The 19,220-nt window shown below is 40.4% G+C and overlaps 1 long non-coding RNA gene across 1 annotated transcript; it reads right to left on the reverse strand.

The window, feature by feature from the left end:
- Nucleotides 1-1,744: 1,744 nt before the first annotated feature.
- On the reverse strand, nt 1,745-17,038 carry LOC144293653 (uncharacterized). The gene is made up of 3 exons (XR_013360855.1): nt 10,611-17,038; nt 6,335-6,406; nt 1,745-4,378 (listed from the first exon to the last, which is right to left on the reverse strand). It is a non-coding gene; the product is annotated as an uncharacterized LOC144293653 (long non-coding RNA).
- Nucleotides 17,039-19,220: the final 2,182 nt, after the last annotated feature.

The raw sequence follows: 19,220 nt of genomic DNA on the forward strand, positions 1-19,220 counted from the left end.
TTTCTTTTTCATTGAAATACTTTCCCAATCACTCTATGTGTTCAATCTTCTGTTTAACACTCAGGTATGGGTTTTTGGAAAGGCCGCAGGTCACCAGACTATGAAGTGGCGAACTGGTCCCTGTTTTGGAAAATCTTTCAGGTGTTTATCCAGAAATATATATATATTCATGAAATTCTGAGCCATCATCATCATCAAAACCTGCTTCATTGTTCATTGGAAACTCCCACAGCTTCCCCTCTCTCGTCCACTGGATCATCTCTCCAAAACCATTCTGAGGCAACTGTTCACTTACCTTGGCTAACTGCCTAGCACATTCTATATCCCAGAGTGAAGGTGCAGTCTCTGTTTCAGGTGCCTCTACACGAACTGCCTTAAGGTCAAAAATATTAAGTCTCTTCCCTTTGAGCATATTTGTCCTAAGACTTTTTTTTAAGATCATTGATCTTCTGGCCCATGTAGTCATCAGATCCTTCATCAAATTGAGTTTGATGGCACTGTATAAATTCATGTTCTAAATTTATAAAGTTTACCAATATGTCATAGTTCTCTTTCATCCATATATTTTTATCTAAAAGCACTGGAAAAAAAAAAACACTGCAAATGGAAATTTCAAAAAATAGAAAAAAGACAAAAAACCCTTTTCCCCACCATTTTAACAAGCCAATAGTCATATTTCTGTGTTCATTTCCAGTCCATATTGACACGCATAATAGTATTTTTAATTACTTTTTGGTGGTTGATTGTGGGTGATTTTAAATTTCTTTATATTTTTCTATTGTTTTCCAATGTTCAACAATATTCTTGGATTTCTTTTATAAACAGAAAACATGAGACTGCAAAAAAAAAAAATCCTACCTTTTTTTTTTTTCCAACTCCTCCACACATATACCTTCACCTCCCATTCCAGCCCTGCCACACACCCCCGCCCCCATATCATTAGCACTGTCAGTCACCTGGGTTCCACCAACTTCCACACAGAAGTCATTTCCTTCACCTCGACCCACTGAAGGATTTCCAGGACGTTTGTTGGTTAAGTGCAATATCTACCTGACCCTGGGGAATCCCAAAAGACAGTCTCTCCCATTACTATTATCACCCCTGGCTTAGTCTCCCCACAGCCAACAAGGCCACCATGGGTTAGCACACCACTGGCCTTTGGGTGAGTGACACTTCCATCTGCTGAACGTCTGACTAGTCCTATTAGTTTTCTAAAATGTGGATGGTCCATGGGTTCTACCCTCAGACTTTCAAAATGAGACCAAAAAGACTTAAGGAAAAAGATTTCCAGAGACTCTCTTCCCTGATATGCTTCAGAGTCTGGCTTCATCCAAACCAACTGGCCTTTGGGGTTACAGACCACTCCTCGCTGACAGCCCGAGAATACTCCTCTTGAGTTGTAAGGGCCTAGTGCCTGGCCTTTCTCGGAACAATTTGGGACTATTCTTCACTCGGGTTTGCTCTCTTACCAGAAAGCAGCTGTTTCTAAGCAATTACCCTCTTGTTGCCAAGAGCTACCCTTGCACAAAGATATGTTTATTACCAAGCTGCTCTGTCTTAATCCTCCAGGCAAAAGCTGTGCTAGGGACCACTAAAAAAAAAAAAAAAAATCACTAAGTTACATGAATAACAAAACCTAGCATTTTTATAGCATTTTACATTTTGCAGGTTGTTATTCTTCCTCTAGGTCAGGAACAAGACTCCATGTCGATGAGGCTTCTGATTTGTGGGGCAGCATCTGGTACCCAATGTTTTTGTAATTCCCAGGATGACAGTATATTTCAGCAGCGCCACAATGACTACAGTCTCCGAATGTAGTAGAATTCGTCAGAGAGGAGGCAAAGAATAGGAACACAACATCGGGGCTCTTGCACAGAGGGTTTTTATTAAAGGCAGTGATGGATGCTCAACACTTCATTTTTCCCTCATAACATCCTACATGACTGGTTTTCTTTTGTTCATCGTACAAATGAAGAGTGCTCACAGCTAGCACATGCTAACATGCAGATGACAAGCCCCATGTGGTAGGAGACAGGACACTGGCCGAGTCCCTAAGGGTGAGTTCCTAGATTCGGCTTCTTCACTACTCAGCCCTCTCTTCATCTCCCTGGACTGCGAGCCCCTCCTCCCCAGACAGGGGGCTTTGGACCCAAAGGCCTTCTACAGAGTCCACGGGTCCTCAAGAGTCAGTGCTGTCCTAGCTCTGGGTGAGCCTTTCCAAGGCCCATATTCAATGATAACTTGAGCATGTGCAGTAACAAGTCGTTCTGTTAACTATCATGATGAAACTGTTCTTTCAATAATACTTTGAACCTAATTATCATTTCCATAGGACTAATTTCAGGTACTCTCCATCAAGGCAAAAGACACCAGATGAATGTTAGTGCAGATGGCCATGAATATTTAGTCTCATGCGCCCACACCCAGACACCTATATCTGAATCTGTTCATTTTCACCACCCGCCACCACCCCCAAAAGTGTTTGATCCTAGTGGCTCTCCAAGGGTCCCGGTAAAGGTCAGGCTCCCTTTGAGGAACAATGACATAGTCTGTCCAGATTTGTCTCTGGCTTCAAGCAAAGGAAAACACCTGAGCCTCTAAAGGTTATGAGAACCAACTTATTAAAAAAGGCTAAAAAAGTATTTAAAGGCTCTTATATGATTTACAGGAAAAGCTCAAACTCAAATCAACTGCAGATGACACTTCTGTGCGCTTCTGAAAAGCCCACGCATTATAGCCATCGGTGAAATCTTGGCTGGATTACTGTCACTTAGTCAGACACAGATTGTCAGATATTTGACTTTTTTATTCCTCTATGTCATCCCTTTAGCTTTATAATCATTTAGAATCTTAAGTAATACCCATGCCATGCCATCGGATGAATGCACACACTAATCTACCTTATTTTCTCATTTCTCATGCAGAGTTGTCCTTCCAAACAGTCAAGAATTGAATGCAACACCTAGTTAAATATGTTTAAATTGCTGTTTTTGCTTTATAAAATAAATACTAGGCTTTTTTTAATGTATGTCTCTAACAGTTAAAGAATTACTACTTGTATTGAATTTTGTGACATTATGACACTATGGCTTGCCTGTATCTTTATTGTGAGAAGAAAGGAAGACTAAAAAGAAATCCGTTTTCATAAGTCTATTACTTCGTGAAGTGCAAATTATTGATGAGCGGCCTTGGGATACATAAAAAGCAGGCTTTGGGATTTTTTTTTTTTTAAACACGTCAATACTAACAACTCGTTACAGATAGTCTCCTGTACATCTCAATAGAGAAAGCCCTAAATTACAGTTAAGGAGAGAGACACTGAGACACTGCAGCCATAAAAAATGTTAACCAGCTGCCTTCCTGAATTGAGAAAGCCACAGGTTACTATCTCTCCTGCTGCATCTATTTTCAGGGGAACAATCTGACAGCCTGATTAATCCCCTGTCTCTAAATCAGCAGAGTGGCTAAGCAGCAGACTCTTACCATATAAAACCTAAAGCATCTCTTCTCCTTGACTGCACCACATGGGACACAGCTCCAATGTGCTGCGGCTATAGCAAAGGTTGTAAAGATGGTCAATTGACTAGAGCTGGGGAAACTGTTATAATTACAGACTTCTAGAGAATAAGCATCTATTTTTAATAAAATCTGAAATCAAAACAACCTGGCCTGCTTAATAAACTCACGCCTGAAAAATTTAACATGCCTGCCTGCCTCCAGTCTTGTTCCCCTCCTACTTCCATTCTCACACCCATGGAAATTGACTATGTCAATCCCCAGTACATTCTTTAAAAATTTATGCATCTCTATTGAGATACAATTTACATACCATAAAATTCACCTATTTAGAGTGTGCATTTCAAGTTTTTAGCCTATTTACAGACTTATGCGACCATCACCACAATCTAATTTTAGAACATTTTTCATCACACCTAAAAGAAGCCCGTAGGCATTAGCCATCATTCCCCACTCTCCTCCACATCTACCCTCAAACCTAGACAATGACTAATCTACTTTTCTGCTGCTAAAATTTTCCCTATCCTGGATATTTATATAAGTGGAATCAGACAATATGTGATCATTGTTACCGGCATCTTTCACTTAGCATGATGTTTTCAAAGGTTATCCCCTTCTATCACTACTTGACTCCCTTTATTATATCCTTTTTATTGCCCATTCCATTGTATAGATTTACCACATCTTATTTATCCATTGACCAGTTGATGGGCATTTGGGTTCTTTCCACTCATGGCTGGATTACTGTCACTTGGTCAGACACAGATCGTCAGATATTTGGCTGTTGTGTGCAATGCTGCTGGAAATATTCTTGTAAAAGGCTTGGTTGGGGTATACATTTTCAGTTCTCTTGGGTAGATTCCTGTGAGGAATTGCTGAGTCACATATATGTTTAATACATTTTTTTAAGATTTTATTTACTTATTCACGAGAGATACAGAGAGACAGAGAAGCAGAGACACAGGTAGTGGGAGAAGCAGGCCCCATGCAGGGAGCCTGATGTGGGACTCAATCCCGGGACTCCAGGATCATGCCCCGGGCCGAAGGCAGACACTCAACTGCTGAGCCACCCGGGCGTCCCTATGTTTAACATTTTGAGAAAGTGCCAAAGTTTTCTAAAATGGCTGTACCATCCCCACAGCAATGTATGACAGTCCCAGTATCTCCATATCTTTTCCACTACTTTTTATTATTAGTTGTCTTTTATCACAACCGCTAGTGGGTGTTATAACATGGATATGAAGGGGGTTTGATTTGCCTGTCCCTAATAGCTAATGACTCAAAGAAAGCTCTCTCTTTTCTTCTAGATACATTTTGTGTTGAGTTTTATGGATGCTATCAGGTAAGGTCTAAGTTCATGCTATTGTTATTTAAATTGTAAATAACTAACTACCCAATACCATTAGTTGGAAAGATTATTATTTCCCCATTGTATTATCTTGGCTCCTTTGTCAAAAATCAATTGGCTGTAAATCCAAGGATTTTTATTCCTTTGGTCTCTACGTCTAATCTAAAGCCAGTGTTGTGCTATTTCATTACTCTAGTTTTGGAGGAAGTTCTAAAATCAAGAAATTGAAGTCCTCCAAACGTTTTATTCCTTTTCAAGATTGTTTGAACAATTCTGAGCCTTTTCCATTTCATTTTAGGATCATCACCTCATTAATTTTTAGAGGGGAAGAAAAAGAAGGTGGAATCTCAACAGGGATTGTGTGAAAGCTTTAAGTCAACATAGAGGGGTGCCTGGCTGGCTCAGTTGGTAGAGCAGGTGACTCTTGATCTCAGGGTCATGAGTTCAGGCCCCACATTGGGCATAGAGTTTACTTAAAAAAGAGAGAGAGAGAGACTAATATAGATCAATGTGGGGAGTGTTGCCATAATAGCAATATTAAGTTCATGTCTCAGAAGATCCAGGTCATTTTCAAGGGCTCTGCAATTGCCTTAAGATAAAATCTTTATACGACAGGCCTGAGGTCCACCTTGATCCAGCCCCTAGATAACTAGCCAGCTTCCTTTGCAGCATCCCTCTCCCACTGCCTACTCAAAATACACTACCAGCCACATAAACCTGACATCAGTTCCTGAAACACAGGACACTCTCTTTTATCAGCTGGTCTCTCCTAACTCACATATGCAGCACATTCCCTGTGTCAGGATTTTTCTCCCTTAGGCCCCATAACCTGATCCATTTCTTTCCCTTCATATATTTGCTTGCTTTTCACTTCCTCTGAGAATCATATCCTGAGATACACAACTCCCCACAGCCTACCTTATTTATTTTTCTTTGTCCTTACATAGTAGACTTTAGGGAACTTGTGGAAAACAGGCTAGTCAAGACCTCAAATCGGTTGAAATGTCTTGGTTAAAATGGACACCATTGGCCCCTATTTTAGGCAGTATTAGAAACTGTGGCAGTTTTCCAACAGTTTATGGGTCTTTAAACATTGTTATCACTTTTCATAAATTTTTCAGGATTTTTTTTTTTACCTAAACTATTTTACCTGTCCACCTTGTTTATGCTGGTTGTTATTGGCTGGATGAATAGTGGCCCCTCAAGATGTGCCTGGGTTAATCGCGAGGACCTAGGAATATGCTACATTACATGGCAAAAGGGCCTTTGCAGATGTAATTAAGGGTCTTGAGATGGGGAGAGTATCCTGCATTATCAAGGTGGACCCAATAATATAATCACAAGTGTCCTCATAACAGGAAACTAGGGGGGATGCTATACAAAAGAGAAGGCAATATGACAAAAGCAGAGATAAGAATGCTGGTGGCCTCCAGAAGCTGGAAAAGCCAGGGAAATGAATTGTCTACTCACAATCTCCAGAAGGAACCAGCCCTGCTGACATCCTGACTTTAGCCCAATGAAACTGATTCAGATTTCTGATGTCTAGAACCATAAGAGAATACGTTTGTAGTTATTTTTAAGCTACTAAATTTGTAGTAATATGTTACAGCAGTAAGTAATACAATAGTAATAAATTGGAAATAATTTAATATCCAACATTTGGAGGGGTCCCAGGTGGCTCATGCCTCTGGGACTGGGCTCTGACTTGGGCTTAGGGCATGATCTCGGGGTCCTGGAATCCAGCCCCATGTGGAGCTCCAGTCAGGCTTCATGCTCAGCAGGGAGTCTGCTTCTCCCTCTCCTTCTGCCCCTCAACCCACTCATGCTCTCTTTCCCTCAAATAAAGAAATAAAACCTTTCTTTAAAAAAAGGGACCAGTTGGAAACAACCTGGATATCCAATAAAATGGTTAGTTGGAAACAACCTAAATGTCCACAGGATGGAATTGGTTATACAGCTTCTGACAATTTTCAAGAGAATAGGTGTATTTTGAAACAAAAGTATTCCGAGAATACTTTGTAAAATGTATTAAAAATTATCCAGCAGACTATCAAGTTATTAAAGTATATAGAATAATCAGTATTCATTATGCTAATTTTTTAATTTGTTTTATTTCTTTTCTCTGCAATAAGCCTAAGGCTCATTGTTTTTGTAATAATAAGGGAGAAAAGGCAATAAAATAAACTTTAGCAACAAAATAAATGAGAAAATAAAGGACAAGGACTTGGAATTTTTAAAAACTTGATTGGATTTCATTTCTTAATTTCTAATTTATATGCATCCATCTTTTCCTGTGTTATTTGTTCAGCATTGCTTTCAAGAATTTTTCTATCTTGTAAATTGGTTGAAAATTAGTATCTCTGATCTCCAGTTCACATTTTTCAAACCTTTGGAAGTACTATACATATCATCTTAGAACCTCTACTATTTATGCACCACAAGACACAGTGCCTGCCTAGAAACGATCATTTAGGTGGAGAGAATCAATAAAACTAAGTAAAATAGAAAAGGAGGCAATGTACAATTACATGTTAAGGTATACTGCTTGGATTTTATTTATTTTTTTTAATTCCTTGGATTTTAAAAGAATGATAATATGATGTTTCATAAAACCATACACATAGCTTTGCATGTGCTTAGATTATTTACACATATCAGGTCCCCCAATTGTTAGTTCAGAATAACAACACTAATGGCAATGATAATAGTATTATATTCCATAGTATATTTGTCTAACCCTCCCCCCAAAAATTGTCTCACTGTTCATCAACCCTTACAAAAACTATATGCAGCAAATGCTATTTTACTATTAGTTCCACTCTATACATGAAGGACCTAAAGCTCAGAAAGGTGAACCAATATTCCTAAGGTCACAAAGGTCCTTAATGGCTTGGATTCATTTTCTAGCCAATGACCTGCTCATGGGAGCACACATATCCCAGCTGCCCAACTGTCTGTAAAGACAAAAAGTAGGAAACATCACCAGTTGGTCCCCCTCTCCATTGGGAATTTCCAGTGAAGAGGAAAATGCAGCTGGACATTGCCAACTGACATCTGCTCAAGGCTCAAGGAATTTCTAGTCCCTAAGGGGCCCGGCTGGTCAGTTTGTTTTTAAAGAAGTTACCGCTCAACTTCCAATATTGTCATACAAGTCAATATGATATAGCAGAATCAGAATGTGTAGCAATTCAAACGTGTACTAAATGTCACTTTCTTTTTCACCACTGTTACCTTGCTCCAGCTTGCTCTGCCTCCATTTCCGCTGATGGCCATTCAAGCAGAGTTGGAAGCGTATTGGGAAGGACTTGGGACTCCCCAGTGGCTACGGTACTGTTTTAGGGCTGTCCATAGAAACACCTCTCCCTGACGTTACTTCTAAACTAGGCCCATGCAGTGGCACTGTGTTGAACAAGGTGCCATAACAAACTCAGGGCTTCCTTCAAGAGTTTAGAGCCTTCCCAGCCTGGACACTCTGACAGCCCCAAACCTGTGTGGATGTTTCACCACACCTACCTCCTGTTCAACCCTAAGGACACAGAGAACCAAGAAGCTCTCATCTGGCTCTCCTCTCTTTCTCAACTCACTCCTCTCTTCCCATAGCACCAGAAGGACTTTCTACTTTCTCTTCTGGGAGGAATTCTATGTCATAGCCTCCTTCTTACTTATCCAATGAACTTTTCCCTTTTTTCTTATTAATCAAAAGATTTTATCACAGTATAATTGACAATGTTACATTATTTTCAGGTGTACAACATACTGATTTGACAATTCTCTAATACGTTACTCAACCTATGAGCTTCCTTTCTACAGGTGGATATCTTTTCCCTTCCTTAGCACAAAAAGCCTCATGATCTGACCCTAATGGTGGAAGGATTAAAGAAAAAAAAAATTAATGACTAAAAGGAAAGTACATGAAGAATTATTTCAAAATATTCATTTCTTTACAATGGCAGTGGTTAAATATAAGGCTCTGCGTCCAGGGTTTGGAACCCCAGCTGTACAACTTCCCAACAGCGTGACCTTGGGCGAGTCACTTAATTATTCTACACTTCAATTTCCTGATATGTATAAAATAGAGACAATATACTGAGCTTGTTGTGAGGATTAAGCATGACTATTAAACAGCACGCATCACAGTCACTGGCACACAATGAAGTACCCAGCTAACATTAGAGACTGAGTGTTTCTTTGTCCCTTAGTTACCCGGGTAGTTGTTCACTCACATTATTGAATTTCAAACGTGGGAAAGAATTGCTAAACAAAAGATATCCATTATTTTCTGTTCCTGCAATAATAATAAAAGTCTACCTCCAGTGTTTTAGATCTCCCTGCAGAAGGTCATTGCTGAGAATCCTGACTAACCCTGGGTGGCAATGTTGCAATGGGTAGAATTTATTTATTAAGACCTTGGAAGCTTGCATTTCTGGCTGTCTGAGAAAGGGCATAGTTCAAATCGACAAAAATCTTGAGAGGTGCCTGGGTGGCTCAGTTGGTTAAGTGTCCCACTCTTGATTTGGGCTTAGATGGTGATCTCAGGGTGGTGAAACCGAGTCCCATGTCAGGTTCTGTACTGAGTATGGAGCTTAAGATTCTCTCTCTCTCTCCCCCCCCCCCCATCCCTCGGCCCCTCCTCTCTCCCTTTCTAAAAAAATTAAAAATAAAAAATCTTGACAAAACGCTTAGGTGAAAATGTAGGGTGTATCACACACACACGCACATTAAAACCAACGAGAAGATATATCTAAAAAAGGTATATGCACATTTTAAATAATCTATTTAATACTATGTTTTATTAGCATTGACAAATGTCTTTTTTATACCATTTAATAAGTGAAATTAGCCATATATAGTTTTCTGTGTACAATTGTCAAGTGTTCAGTAATATCTGATTACTCTGGCTTTATTGACCAAGTCACTTCTGAATGGATAGGAAGCACTTTGAAACCTGGCTAAAATAATTTATCTCATTGTGCAAATGCAGGTCAACGAAACAACCTAATAAATTTCCTTGGCTCACGGTCATGCACTCTCAATCAAAGTTTCTTGAATAGCAAAAGATTACGGTACAGCTGCCTTGAACCAGATGCAATTCTGTAGAAATCACCATTATGGAGATATTTGGGGCATAAAATAAATCTTATTTAATTTAGTGAGACACATATAAAAACTCAAACCAGGTGATGATATCCATTTGTTCATTAGTTGATTCATTCCAACTACGTTGAGAGAGATCCTCAAAATAAGCTAGATTTGCAATTCCAATAACCCACACCAGAATGTACAATTTTTCCATTTTTCTCTTAGAACTCACCAGTCTAAATAACAAATATGTGTTAAATGTAACTAAATATTTTAATGATATTTCTTAGATGCCTGGGATATAGTTGCTCTTATAAATATTACTCATACCCATCCCGGACACTACCAGTATCTTATTTATAGTATTAATTTTCACCATCTATGAAGAAAGGGCTTGCAGAGCAAACTTCAGACTAGTCCCTGTGGAATTTAAACTATGCAGAGCTTGAACTAGGAGACTTTATAGCATTTAGAACCAGAGCCAGAGCTGTTCCCCTGGAGGGTATCTGTCTTTAGAAATAATACTGTCTACTTCTTTTGCTTAGCAGAGTCCACATCTAAGGAAGTGTAAACAGTATTCTAATAAACAAAAGTTTTCTAAAATTTGGGGGGAGGCGGAGGAAGGGAGGTCTTTCAAAGCAAAGAAGAGGACTTAAAAAAAACTTACCCATTTCACCTAGGGGGGTGAAATGACCCCTCGACAGGGACATGTGGATGGGCACTGCCCCCGAGGAAGCAAACAGGGAAGACTCGAACTGATGCCACCTCCAGTATGTCCTTCTTACTTTAAGTTTCCAGAAGCAAATGCCTCTTGTCTGTACACCGCAAACAAATGTTGTCAGGGAGAGGTACAAACTGGTATCCTTCTCTCTCCAAGAAGCCAGCTTTACATTTATTAAGTAAATTCATTTCACCATTCCTGGCTGTCTCTATACATGTTTTTACATTTATTAAGTAAATTCATTTCACCATTCCTGGCTGTCTCTATACATGTTTACTCTTTGAATTCTCTAGAAATCATTCAGTTACACATCTCACTGGTTCTACATTAATTAGAAAATCAAATAAAATCATTGCCATTTTTCATTGATATTCACGAGTCATGATTTTTAGCTTCTTATTAAAATCATCTTTTAAATTAATCCGAGACATCCACACCATCCCCTTGAGAAAGAGAATTTCACGTTTCTCTACTTAAAAAAAAAAAATTCTAAAATTACCCCCTCAGAAAGAATGACCAGTGGCAAATCACACATTCCACCATCACTGCCATTTTTACATTGTTTATTTTTTGTTTTTAACAGCTTAATTAAAAAATAAATTAACCCATGCAATTTAAATAATATCTAAGTATATAAAGCAAAGAGTGACAACTTCTTCCTAAACCCTTAGGTATTGGGACGCCTGGGTGGCTCAGCAGTTGAGTGGCTGCCTTTGGCCTAGGGCATGATCCTGGGGTCCTGGGATGGAGTCCTGCATCGGGCTCCCCACAGGGAGCCTGCTTCTCCCTCTGCCTAAGTCTCTGCCTCTCTCTCTCTCTGTATCTCATGAATAAATAAAATCTTTTAAAAATAAAATAAATTAAATAAATTAAAAATAAAAATAAACCCTTAAGTATCCCATCCCAGAAGTAACTCGGAAGTTAATAGTTTACCACTCTCATTTTTATCTACATAAAATAAAAATTAAAATGAAGATTATGTACATAGATTTAGACTAGATAGAGAAGGACCATAGGAAGGTAAGGGGGTGGAAAAAGGGATAAACTTTGTCTTGGTATTGGGGAGGAAGTCTGGTCACTGGATTTAAAGTCAGGAATAGGTTGGGGAGCATGAATGGCTCAGTGGGTGAAGGGTCTGACTCTTGGTTTTGGCCCAGGTCCTGGTCTCAGGGTCCTGGTCTCAGGGTCGTGGGGTCGAGCCCTGCATCTAGGCCCAAGCCGGGCTCCATGCTCAGCATGGAGTGGGCTTGAGATTCTTTCTCATTCCTTTCCTTCCCTCTCTACTCCCCCCCCCATTCCCAAGCACATGTGCTATCTCTCTTTCTCTCTCTCCCTCTCTCTCAAATAAGTAAATAAATAACATCTAAAAAAATTATAAAGTCAGGAAATAGGAATCCTGCACTGCTTTTGCAGACTCCTCACAAGTACCTGTGAACAGACACGTGCCCAAGGAGAAGCTGCACTCTGGCTCTGAAATTGCTTCAGGCCCACACTCCATTCACTCACACCCTCCTCCCCCGATAGGCTCCACTTCTGGGCTTTGGGGGGTAGTGGTTGTTCCCGCTTTTGCTTGTGAAACTTAATTTTGGTTCTTCACATAGCCTCCCAAACCCTGTAAGGGACGGTCTGCCTTAGTGCTCAGCCTTGGCACTCTCTAGAATATGACTTCCTCGTGTCCTGGGAAAGGGGGTGAATAAATATACCCCAAACCAGGTGAGAGAGCAGCCCTGCTGGCAGCTAGGCCATGTTCTTTCCAATTGAATACAAGCACACTCAGGGAAGAGAAACGAAGTCTAAACTAGGCCACTCCTTGACCATTTTTGGAAGGAGATTGAGATAAGGCCACTCACAAAAATGATGAAACCACAAAAATGATGAAACATCCCCCTCTTCTGTCCAAGAAGAGAGACTGCTGCTCCTTTTACCAAGGAGAACACCCATCACACTGCGGTCCTCCTATCTGATCAGTAAACGTGGTTAAGATACACAATCACAAAATTGCTCCTGCTTCCTGAAATGTCCAATTCAGAATTGGCCTCCACTCCCTTAAACTCACCCTGAATCATCCAGCGTGCACCCAACTCATCGTTCTTTTGGAGTGCTTTCAGTTTGGTTACCGCCAGAAAAATGAACCTAATTTCTTTATTACTGTAGTAAGTGTGTTCCTGATGATCTTTTGTTGGTGGACTTTAATGAGGAATAAACTATTTACTTGAAGGGAATATTAAATTTCATTCTGATCTTATAGGAATCCTTAAAAATGCTTCCCTCTGCATGCTTTGTGTGCTTCCATTTCTAATAAAGAGTTTTACTGAAATGTACTTCCATATGCATTTTCTCACTATAATCTAGCATCCAACAGGGAAAGCAAGAAAAATAAGTATTTTTGTCCCCCAACATCCACTGAGGTTGAGACTTGGGCAAGTTCATTCAGGGAACTATGAAAAATACCATGTCGAGCTCTGAGCTCTGAATCCAGAGAATTCTCTGGATTCTCTGAATCCACCCTGAGAATACTCTAACACAGGGAGATTAGTCAAGAAAAGGGCAAAATATTTAAATTTAGCTCCTCAAGAAATACACTTGGGGATGCAGGAGCTCCTAGAGGGGCGCCCCAATCGAGCTGTGCAGAGAGGGGTTCAGGAATGGTGGCTACTGACACCTTCGCAATGGACGATCCAGCATAGAGGGAAAGGCTAGCCAGAGAAGCTACCCCCGAGAACCCTAAGCATATCACCTCATTAGGGATGGTCAGACCGGAGAGATGGTCAGAACCGGAGGAAGAACAAGACCTGCATTCAAGTCCCAACTCTGCTGTTAATTAATTTATTCTCCCAGGGGAGGAATGATTAGTGCTTCCCAATCCCTAACTCCTTTACATAGTCCATCAGTCCCCTTCTCTGACGGCCACCACACCTGGAATCACCGTATTTCCAACCCTCTACCCTCCCAGTCCCACACCTCTCACCCCCAACTTCACTAATGAAGTGGAAGCACGTAAGCACCACCTCAAAGCTTCGGACTAGCACAGCTGTCCCCAGAAGGTGATCGCCAAAGAATCTCCAGCTACGCTGCCCCCATGTGACACCAGTAACTTTGTGAGATGTAAAGTCAGAAGATACATAGCTGGTCCTTAAGACTTTCTCCAAAGCATTGCTAAGCTCACCACCGAAGAAAAAGTCTTGAGATGCCAACTTCGGACACAAGCTGTGTCCAGAACCATCTCATTCCCCAAGATAATGAGGTACTGGCATGGGGTAAGGGTCACCTTCCTAGTAAATGCCCCTGAGGGAGATCTCTAGTAGCCTTTCTTACACTGCTCATCATTTGGGATGATTTCAATCATCAGAGATGTTTTACTAACAGTTAACATGAAAAGGGGAAAGTACCAATCCTTGATCCTAGATGGTTCCATGTCCCCTATGCAAGCGTGACTATGACGATCCCAGCGAATTTTGAACACCTCATTCTGAAGGATATAGATTAGAACCTAAATCTCATTAGCTTCCAAGGTCTTGCTTTTTTCCACTGAACCTGCTGGTATAAGACCAAGGAGAATTTAAAATAACTACCTCAAAAAGAGGTTCCTGCTGGAGATCGTGCCCACATTAACCCAGCACTGTCAAAGGACACATTCCAGGTCCGCTGCCATGACTGTACCTCAAATAGCATGGAGATATGCGAATGTAAGGAAGATTTTCAATTCTTTTAATAAATAATATGGCAAAGGAAATTGCTTTTCAGGGTATACACATTAAATAAACTCTCTTCAAGTAGATTTCTATTTATATAGTTATTTGCAAACACTAGAAATAATATGTTCTTTGAGCTGTCACCAGATGGATCAAACATTTACACAACTTTCAGCTGAATGTCAACCCTAAGTCACTAATATTCATATGTGTGTGTCTTGATGAGCCTTCTGCACATCAAGTATAAATATGTTTTTAAAGAGAAGTCAGTTATTCGCTTCCGGTACTGGCGGAAGAGTAAGTTACCTCGTGCTATTTACGTTTTTTTTTTTTTTTTTTCCTCAGAGGCACTTTCTCTGGTGATTTTACATAAGGTCTAACGTCTCATCTCCCTAACTAGACAATTAGTTCCTGAGGACTAGGACTGGGCTTTGTACCCACTGTACATTCTTCTTAGAATGCCACAGGAGAGGCTGACATTTAATGAGCATCTACTAAGTGCTGAGAACAAATAGACCTCCATTTTTTTCCAGTAACTCCAATTACAAACGTTCATATAATTTTAAGCAAACTGAGGCCCAGAAATGTTAGGCACTCACCCAAGATAACAAGGGAAGCTAATGGAAAAGTTAAAGCTGGAGCTATTATTTGAGTCTGGGGTCCACCCACTAGTCTGTACTGTACTATCCACCATACCAAGCCATGCTACACCCTGCGACACCACCCCACGCCATACCACGCCATACCACGCCTCACTCTAGCACGACATGAAAGCAGGTGATATTCACTAAAACCTAGCAGTGAAGCTTACTGCTGAGTGAAAATTTACGTCAGAGTTGCAAGACCCCCACATCTCTTCCTTCTGTTTCCAAGAACATCAACTCTCTATTTAACGGTTTGAAAGGCATGTAGCAAATTAACAGGCTGGCAACTTATTTATCTCACAGAACTATGATCAGATCAGTCCAATCACCACAATACAAATCTTATCAGCAAAGGAAGAGGACCACCTAACAATCACCTGGCTAGAGTTAGAGGCATGTTGAACATACCTGACACGTATGCTCAAAAAACAATGAATGAATGAACGAGTGAATGAATGAATGACTCAAAACTAAGGAACAAAATCTTGCTTTGATAAGCATTGTGAAATCACTTACTCCTAAACTAGAAGCAGTAACACGAAGCATATTTTTAAAAACTGAGATATGATATTAGCATAGATATTAGCAACATGTGTATCTAACAAATTGTTTATCACAAGAATCTCAGCGCTGGGTGTGATGTCCCTTCGGCTGGGGAGGTGGAGCAGGACACTTCAGCAGATGTTGCTTTGCAGCCAAGTTGGAAAAGTTCAGCAATTGTTCTTGGACTCCAGGGGACTAAGCCTGCAGTGTTTTATTACAATTTGGCTGAATTTCTCAGCTTTAAAGCTGAACTAGTAAAAAGTATTTGGAAATCCAAATGGAGGAAGAGGGCAAAAAAATCTAATAAATCCAGCCTGCCAGGAGGCCCTCTGCTGAGAAGCCTGGCAAGACCTGCCTCCCCATCCTGCATGTGTGTTCTCTCTAAATATCACAGTGGCTGCAAAACCTTAATACGGGAAATGCCAGAAGGGGCTCCCCAGACTCTGCAAATGAAAGGCAGTAGGACTCTTTAGAGACCCGGATTCAGGCTTATCATTAACACAGTTCCTTGGAGGGTGCTTCACATACCTCGCCAGATCTGCACAGAGAAGATTGATGTAAAAACAGGCAGAAAATGAAAGAAGAGGGCAAAGGGGCCTTGTAAAATCCAACCACCATCTGCCTCTTCAAATCCAGCAGCACTAAGGTAGTTTAATTTGCAAGAATTTTCCCTCTGGTTTCCACAAAAGCACTGCTTAGGCAACAGTGGTGTAGGTCACCCGGCAGTTATGTGCAGGAGGACTTTACTGAGTGGAGATAAATGAACACAGAGAAAGCAGCAAAACTGGAAGACCAGGGATGACCACCTAGGCCACAGGGACCGGCAGCAAACCGGCTAGTGTCCCGCAGCGGAGCCGCTCAAGTCACACCAGATCATGGGATCCACCCCAGGGCCACAGGCTGAAAAAGAAAAAAAGATTAAAAGCGTTCTCTTTGAACACACTACAAAGAAATGGTAACTCCTTTGCTGATGTTTTGTACACCTCTGGGTTTACAGAGCTGAACGATCACCCTCCTCCGCTCACAGTCGGCTACCTGCCATCGGGGCACCGCAAGGCCGCATTCTATTTCAAGCTGTTTTATTTTAATTCTCTTTATTCCCAATCCCAACCTCTGGCCAGGTATATAGCCTCTCCAGTGTATTCCGAGTCTGATCTTTCACACCATCTTTCTTACATATTCGTTTGCAAATATGCAGATCTGTACTGTGATATGCAAATCTTATTTATATCAAGCTTCTGGCTGCGGCATAGTATCCTATGAAAATGCATCACCACATCCTACTTCTGCATTTCCCTAAAGACGGACACCTGCGCTATTTCTGACCTTTTGTCCGTCAGAACACGTAATGTGGCCATGAACATTCTCCTATGGCTTTCTGTGGTCATTTTTTTCGCAAAACCCTAGGCAGGTGGTTCTCTGGATGTTGCAGTTTCTCCAGGCGTGGAATTTCTAGGCATAGTGTAAGCATATTCTTACTTTCTCTCTGCCAGCTTGTGCTTTAAAATATTTTATTTATTTATTTATTTATTTATTTATTTATTTATCCATGAGAGATAGAGAGAGAGAGGGAGGCAGAGACCCAGGCAGAGGGAGAAGCAGGCTCCATGCAGGGAGCCCAACTTGGGACTCGATCCCGGGTCTCTAGGATCAGGCCCTGGGCCGAAGGTGGCACTAAATTTAGCTGAGCCACCAGGCTGCCCAAGCTCTTTGAATCACAAAGTATCCTCTTTAATATTTTGATCTGATTTTTGAAGCCTTGTACTCTAGTCATTGCCAGAACAAGCAATTCTTGCATTTTTTTTCTACCCATTTATTTATTTTAGTTTGTCCATCCTTACTGTGTTCCTAATCCTGCCCATTTAGTAAATTTATCCCCATCTCTGAACAGGTGGAGTAACTGACCCTCACTCACTCAGCGTGTTTCCCCTTGCTACTTGTCACCTTCTAAGGTAAAGTCGAGGAGCCAGCAGCAGAGTGAACGTGAAGCACGGAAACAGCAATCAGTAAAGCACCGGACAGTTCTGTCCGCAACAGTGGTTTGGTCCTGAAGCTCTGAAGACAATCCTGCCAGTAAAGGAAGGGTTGGTTTCTCCTAGACCCTAGAGAAACACAGAGCATGCACAAGGGCAGTCTATGTAAATATCTACAAGTTTCTTTCTTTTATTTTTATTTCTGAAAATTCTTCTTTACTTCCCTTCTAGGGGAGAAAGGGAATCCTATGGGCATCCAGTTGTTAACAGTAAGTATTTTAACCTTCCAGAGCTATTTTATAAGGATACTGGATTGTGTCCACATTTTGACACTGACATTTCTAAGTCTTACAATTTTCGCATTTGTGATGAAAGTGAAATACTGAGAAAATATAGGACTTTGGGATCACAGCCTGTAATATCATTCAACAGTCAGTAGCACCTGGTTATTTAAAAACTTACAAGCACATTTTTTTCTAGCTTTTAACTTAATAGACCTTATCATTTGAAGATTTCTGAAAAGAAACTAGAGTTTGGGTAACATAGGCCCACTGGGTGCATTATCAAGTTATTCTCATAGTACCTAAGAATTTATAGCTACGTGACCCATCAAAACATAGATAATTAGCCACATGTGTATCTAACAAAGAATCAACACCAAGAATAAAGAACTCCTACGGGATCCCTGGGTGGCGCAGCGGTTTAGCGCCTGTCTTTGGGCCAGGGCGTGATCCTGGAGACCCGGGATCGAATCCCACATCGGGCTCCCGGTGCATGGAGCCTGCTCCTCCTTCTGCCTGTGTCTCTGCCTCTCTCTCTCTCTCTCTCTCTCTCTCTCTCTGTGTGACTATCATAAATAAATAAAAATTTAAAAAAAAAAGAACTCCTACAAATCAATAATAAAAAAAAAGGATAGAGTAGAAAATGTGCAAAAGACAAGAGCAGATATTTCAAGGAAGTGGAAGCAAGGATGGTGAATATAAATAAAGAAAAATATTCGATCTTCTCAAAAAAATAGAAATTAAAATCACATCAAAACATCATTGTATACTCGCTTCATTGACTGGCAATAGCAAGTACTGAGAAGGAAGTAGATCAGTGGGAAATCCTATAGCCCTGTATGTACACAGGCAAGTATACTACATATACTCCTATATACTACGTAAAATTAAAAACTCGTACTGAAACTATAGAAGGTAATTGGACATTATCTTGTAAAGGCGAGCGTGTGTATATCTTACAAACCAACAATTCCACCCCTTAGCATTTACCCAAGAGAAATTCTTACACACATGCACCAGGAGACGCGCACAACTATTTTCATATAAGTAGTGTTAATGACAGCAAAAAACTGGGAACACCCAAAGAACCAATGACAAAAGATTGGATAAATAACTTCTGTATTCATATAATGGAATACTAGACAGCAGTTAAAATGAACCACGATTGAGGCAATGTGGATGAATCTTAGAAACAAAGCTGACTGGGAAAAAAAAAAAATGTTTTAAAAAAATACATGGAATACAAAAACAATTTTATAAAGCACAAAAATATGTAGTGTTACACATAAGTGTAATAAAACCACTTTTTTTTAAAAAAGCAAGAGACTCATAAATCTAAAATATAGGATAATGTCTACTTCTAAAGGGAAAAGCAGAGCAATAGACTAGAGAAGGACACTGATGGGTTAAATAGCATTGTCAA

This window comes from Canis aureus, chromosome 22 (assembly GCF_053574225.1).
Source record: "Canis aureus isolate CA01 chromosome 22, VMU_Caureus_v.1.0, whole genome shotgun sequence".
Classification (NCBI taxonomy): Eukaryota; Metazoa; Chordata; class Mammalia; order Carnivora; family Canidae; genus Canis; species Canis aureus.